Source organism: Saccopteryx leptura, chromosome X (genome assembly GCF_036850995.1).
Source record: "Saccopteryx leptura isolate mSacLep1 chromosome X, mSacLep1_pri_phased_curated, whole genome shotgun sequence".
In the NCBI taxonomy this organism is placed as follows: Eukaryota; Metazoa; Chordata; class Mammalia; order Chiroptera; family Emballonuridae; genus Saccopteryx; species Saccopteryx leptura.
In genome coordinates this window covers 111,336,434-111,342,274 of record NC_089516.1, presented here as the reverse complement: position 1 = coordinate 111,342,274, position 5,841 = coordinate 111,336,434, and the positions used below count along the sequence as shown (strand labels likewise).

The following is a 5,841-nucleotide window of genomic DNA, read 5'->3' as shown; positions in this document are numbered from 1 at the left end:
AGGGTTGCCACTTACAGCTTGAAACATATCGAATTAAGACTCTCAGGTTCTAAATAAGATTAACTCACAAAAGCTAGTAAAAAACACATTTTTATCTATGATGCTAGAGATGTCAGAGAAGTGGTTTCAGGGAGATTAACTGGGAGAGATCAGGAGGGAGATTTCTGGGGTCATGAATTGGCCTGAATTAGATACATATATATAGGTGTATGTAAAAATATGTAAAAATTAATTGATCTAAGCCCTGGCCGGTTGGCTCAGTGGTAGAGCATCAGCCTGCCATGCAGGAGTCCCGGGTTCGATTCCCAGCCAGGGCACACAGGACAAGCGCCCATCTGTTTCTCCACCCCTCCCCCTCTCCTTCCTTTCTGCCTCTCTCTTCCCCTCCCGCAGCCAAGGCTCCATTGGAGCAAAGTTGGCCCGAGCACTGAGGATGGCTCTGTGGCCTCTGCCTCAGGCGCTAGAATGGCTCTTGTTGCAACAGAGCGACGCCCCAGATGAGCAGAGCATCACCCCCTGGTGGGCATGCCGGGTGGATCCTGGTCGGGCACATGCGGGAGTCTGTCTGACTGCCTCCCTGTTTCCAACTTCAGAAAAATACAAAAAAAAATTAATTGATCTATATACTTGGGATGTATGTACTTTATTATAATGCCACGAGAACATGTCCTGGAATTTAAGGACAAAAGTTTATGTGGGTCTCAGTATAGAACTCAAGTCAGGGCAGCAATCTAATATGAGCTCTGGGAGTTCAGGATTGTGAAGCCAGGCAGATTTGAAACTTTGCTCTGCTACTTGAAGCTGGATGACTTTGGACAAGCAATTTACCTTTTCTGAGCCTCACTTTTCTCATCTTTACAATGAGGGTAATATACATTAAGATGATGCAATGAGATAATGAGTATAAAGCAGTTTCCTTTGCCCTGGCCAGATAGCTCAGTCGGTTAGAGTGTTGTCCCAAACCACCAAGGTTGTAGGTTTGATCCCCGGTCAGGGCACACAGAAGAGGCAACAAAGTGGAACAACAAATGAACGCTTCTTTCTCTCTCTCTCTCTCTCTCTCCCTTTCTCTGTCTCTCTAAAGGTCAATCAATACAAAATTATTTTAAAAATAAATAAATCAGTTGCCTAGCTCCTTGTACATTGTCAGTATTGAGTAAATGGGAACTGCAGTACTGAGTAAATGGGAACTGCATAAACTGTTAATGCTTTTCCTCCTCTATTTTTCCTAAATATCCCGAACTCTGCAGTCTGGCTTTCTTGGCTTTTCCGGCCCACAGAGTGAAAAATAGCACTGTTTAGCTCACAGTTCACATGACACTATTCTAGCCATAGCCAGAGACTATATGTGTTTCTCAGTTCAAAATCCAAATCTCTGAGAAGAAAAAGAAAAATACTTGATTTACCTTGGTGTATTCTAGTTCAGTCAGTCACGGCAGGGAGGGTGGATAGGGGCTCAAGTTGGAACCCTGCAATCTAAACATGTGGACTGTTGTGGGATGAATTGTCCTGTCTCCCCCAAATGTTGAAATTCTAACCCCCATGCCTTGGCCAAATGGCTCAGTTGGTCAGAGCATCGTCCTGATGCTTAAAGGTTGCCAGTTCGATCCCTGGTCAAAACACATATAGGAACAGATCGATGTTTCTGTCTCTCTCTTTCTTGTCTTTTCTTCCCCTCCCTCTAAAATCAATAAAATAAACATTTAAAAAATGAAAATAACCCCCAGTATCTCAGATGGGACTTTATTTGGAAACAGGGTCTTTACAAAGGTAATCACATCAAAATGAAGTTAATAGAGTGTCCCTAATCTACTAGGACTGCTGTCCTCACAAAAAGGGGAAATTTAGACATGCGCAGAAGAAAGATGGCGTGAAGACACAATGGGAGAATAGCGTGTAAAGACGATGGATTGAAGTGATGCATCTACAAGCCAAGGAACATTGAAGATTGCCTGCAAACCACCAGAAGCTAGGAAGAGGCAAGAAAGGGTCTCCCTACAGGTTGCAGAGGGAGCATGGCTTTGATCACACTTTTATTTTGGACTTTTAGTTTACAGAACTGTGAAATACTGCATTTCTATTGTTTTAAGTGGCTTAGTTTGTGGTATGTTGTTACAGCAGCCTTAGGAAACCCATGCAAGGCCCATTCTGTGGATGGACAGGAGTCATGCCCAGAGAAGTGCAGGGATGACTCCACCAAGAAGTAACCATTTTCATCTGGGACCTCTGCAGTCACGCCCCTTGCAGAACTTGCCTGTAGGGTTTGATGACAGCATCCCCAGCAAGTAGTCCTCAAGTAGATTCAAGGGAATGCTGCTGCACTCAGAATTTCAAGGGTACTTGGATTTTTTTTTAATTTATTGATTTTATTTATTTATTTATTTATATTGATTGATTTTTAAAGAGAGGAGAGAGAGAGAGAGAGGTGGAGGGAGGAGCAGGAAACATCAACTCCCATATGTGCCTTGACCAGGCAAGCCCAGGGTTTTAAACCAGCAACCTCAGTGTCCCAGGTCAATGCTTTATCCATTGCACCACCACAGGTCAGGTTAGGCAGCTGGAATTTATTGCCAAGTGCTAATTTAAAACCTTCAGCTTCTCACTTCTGCTGTAGGTTTGAGGGTTGCAGACAAGGGAGTGTGGGTATATGCGGGACACTAAATTGAGGGTCAGAATTTAGAAGTGAAACACCAACATTTCAAATACAAACTTGCCTCAAATGGGGCCTACTTTTATATAAGGTTGGCCCTGTCTTCTTGATCCCCAATTCTCATATATATTCTTTTTTTTTTTTTTTTTTTTGTATTTTTCTGAAGTTGGAAACGGGGAGGCAGTCAGACAGACTCCCGCATGCGCCTGACCGGGATCCGCCCGGCATGCCCACCAGGGGGCAATGCTCCGCCCATCCGGGGGCGTCGCTCTGCTGCAACCAGAGCCATTCTAGCGCCTGAGGCAGAGGTCATAGAGCCATCCACAGCGCCCGGGCCAACCTTGCTCCAATGGAGCCTTGGCTGTGGGAGGGGAAGAGAGAGACAGAGAGGAAGGAGAGGGGGAGGGGTGGAGAAACAGAAGGGTGCTTGTCCTCTGTGCCCTGGCCGGGAATCGAACCCGGGACTCCTGCATGGCAGGCTGATGCTCTACCACTGAACCAACCGGCCAGGGCCTCATATATATTCTTATCAAATAACTGTCAACAAACATTTATAGCGTTCCACTTATTTATTGTGTTAAGTACAGTGAAGACTTGTACTGTTACTGAGGGACGTAAAAGATGTGAATATTTGGAGAGACACACCATGTTCAGAATAAGAAGACAATATCATGAAGATGTCATTTGGGGCATGTAGAACTCATAGTTGGGAGATAATAGAAAAAATGTATATTGGCCTCTTCCTCTGGTTCCTGGCACAAAGCTCTTAAAACCCTTGTAATTGAATTGGGTGATAAGATTGATTGTCTTTTCCCTAATGAGGCAACTCTTTTTTTTTAAATGTTACTTATTATTTTAGAGAGGAAGAGAGAAAGGGGGAAAGGAGCAGGAAGCATCAACTCGTAGTAGTTGCTTCTCATATGATTCTTTTTTTTTTTTTTTTTTGTATTTTTCTGAAGTGAGAAGCAGAGACAGACTCCCACATGTGCCCAATCGGGATCCATCCAGCAAGCCCACTAAGGGGCAATGTTCTGCCCATCTCGGGCATTGCTCCGTTGCAACTGGAGCCATTCTAGTGCCTGAGGCAGAGGCCATGGAGCCATCCTTAGTGCCCAGGCCAACTTTGCTCTAATGGAGCCTTGGCTACTGTAGGGGAAGAGAGAGATAGAAAGGAAAGGGGGAAGGTTGGAGAAGCAGATGGGCGCTTCTCCTGTGTGCCCTGGCAGGAAATCCAACCTGAGATTTCCACGTGCCAAGCGAATGTTCTACCACTAAGCCAACCGGCCAGGACCTCATATGTTTCTTGACCAATCAAGCTCAGTGTTTCTAACGGGCAACCTCAGCATTTCAGGTCAATGCTTTATCCACTGTGCCGCCACAGGTCAGGCATAATGAGTCAACTTTTGATGACCTTCTGGATGGCTTCTGGATAGGGGCTGGTTATCAGAAAGACCAAGCCACTAATAGAAGCTTGGAATTTTCAGCCTTGCTCCATATTCTTTTGAGAAAGGAGAAGGGTTGAAAATGGAATTAGTGATAAATCATGCCTATGCGATGAAGTTGCCCTCAAATCCCAAAAGTGTGGGGTTTAGAGAGCTTCTAGGTTGGTGAACAGTTGTAGGGGCAGGGAGAGTGGTGCATGTGGCGAGGGCATGGAATCTCTGTGCCTTTTGCCACACACCCTGTCCTATACACTTCTCCCATCTGTATCCTTATCATATTCTTTAATAAACTGGTGAGCATGTTTCTCTGAGTTCTATGGTACACTATTGCAATTTAACAGAACCTGAGGAGGGTGTCGTGGTAACCTCTGATTAATGGCTGGTCAGTGAGAAGCACTTGGACACAACCTGGACTTGCCATGGGCATCTAAAGTGAGAGGGGGGTAGTCTTGTGAGCTTGAACTCTTAACCTGTGATATGTGACACTATCAGCTAGTGTCAAAATTGAGCCGACTTCTCAGTCACTCTACTGGTATCTCAGAATTGCTCGCTGGTGTGGGACAGTCACCTCCCACCATGGGAACTGTGTCCAGAAATGAAATAATATTTAATGATGGCTTAAAAAATATGTGGTGCTAGAATGTAAATACTGTTTTGCAATATTTTTTCATTTAACAATATATCTTTGAGTTCACTCCATGTCAGTGCATACACAGATATACATAAAGAAACAATATTTTCGAAGAATGTATGTCAAACAGAGGTTGCCTCTAGGGAATAGTTTAGGTTTGGAGGTGGCTGATGAAAGGGAACTTTGTTCTTTCTTTGATTTGTTTGTTTGTTTGTTTGTTTGTTTGTTTTTGAGAGAGAGAGGAGACAGACAAGGACGGGCAGATGAAAGGAACAGAGATGAGAAGCATCAATTCTTAGTTGTGGCACCTTAGTTGTCCATTGATTGCTTTCTCATTTGTGCCTTGATGGGGGGGGGCTCCAACTGAGCCAGTGAGCCTTTGCTCAAGCCAGTGACCTTTGGGCTTCAAGCCAGTGACCATGGGGTCATGTTTATGATCCCACGCTCAAGCCAGCAACCCTGTGCTCAAGCCGACGACCTTGGGGCTTCAAATCTAGGTCCTCAGCATCCCAGGCTGATGCTCTATCCACTGCACCATCATCTGATCAGGCTCTTTTCCTTTCTTTCCTTTCCTTTCCTTTCCTTTCCTTTCCTTTCCTTTCCTTTCCTTTCCTTTCCTTTCCTTTCCTTTCCTTTCCTTTCCTTTCCTTTCCTTTCCTTTCCTTTCCTTTCCTCTCCTCTCCTCTCCTCTCCTCTCCTCTCCTCTCCTCTCCTCTCCTCTCCTCTTCTCTCCTCTCCTCTCCTCTCCTCTTCTCTCCTCTCCTCTCCTTTCCTCTTCTTTTTATGAGAATGGGTTCATGTATTATTTGTGCAATTAATAATAAATTTATAGTTTAGGACTAGAAGTCTGAAAGACTGATTTATTCAGTGTTTTCCTTCTGTTGTCCTTATATCATTGTATCTGCTTTCATTCAATTCCTCATTTCACTCAGTTATTATTGAGCACCTATTACATGCACAGTGTTGTGATAGACCCTGAGGGTATATGACAAATTTAAAACATGGTTTGCTCTCTGTTGGCAAGCAGCTTTAAATTTTTGTAGGAGAATTGCAGGTCAATCCCTCCCTCAAAGTAATAAAATTCGCATATGATGGATAGGATAAGACCAGACATTAAG

General features: G+C 44.2%; 2 non-coding genes across 2 annotated transcripts; one reads left to right on the top strand and one right to left on the bottom strand.

Annotated features, from left to right (window-relative positions):
* The first annotated feature begins 241 nt into the window (after positions 1-241).
* TRNAG-GCC (transfer RNA glycine (anticodon GCC)) lies at positions 242-317 on the top strand. The gene has a single exon. It is a non-coding gene; the product is annotated as a tRNA-Gly (tRNA).
* A 2,770-nt stretch (positions 318-3,087) lies between these two features.
* TRNAG-GCC (transfer RNA glycine (anticodon GCC)) lies at positions 3,088-3,163 on the bottom strand. Its single transcript has one exon. It is a non-coding gene; the product is annotated as a tRNA-Gly (tRNA).
* Between the last annotated feature and the right edge of the window lie 2,678 nt (positions 3,164-5,841).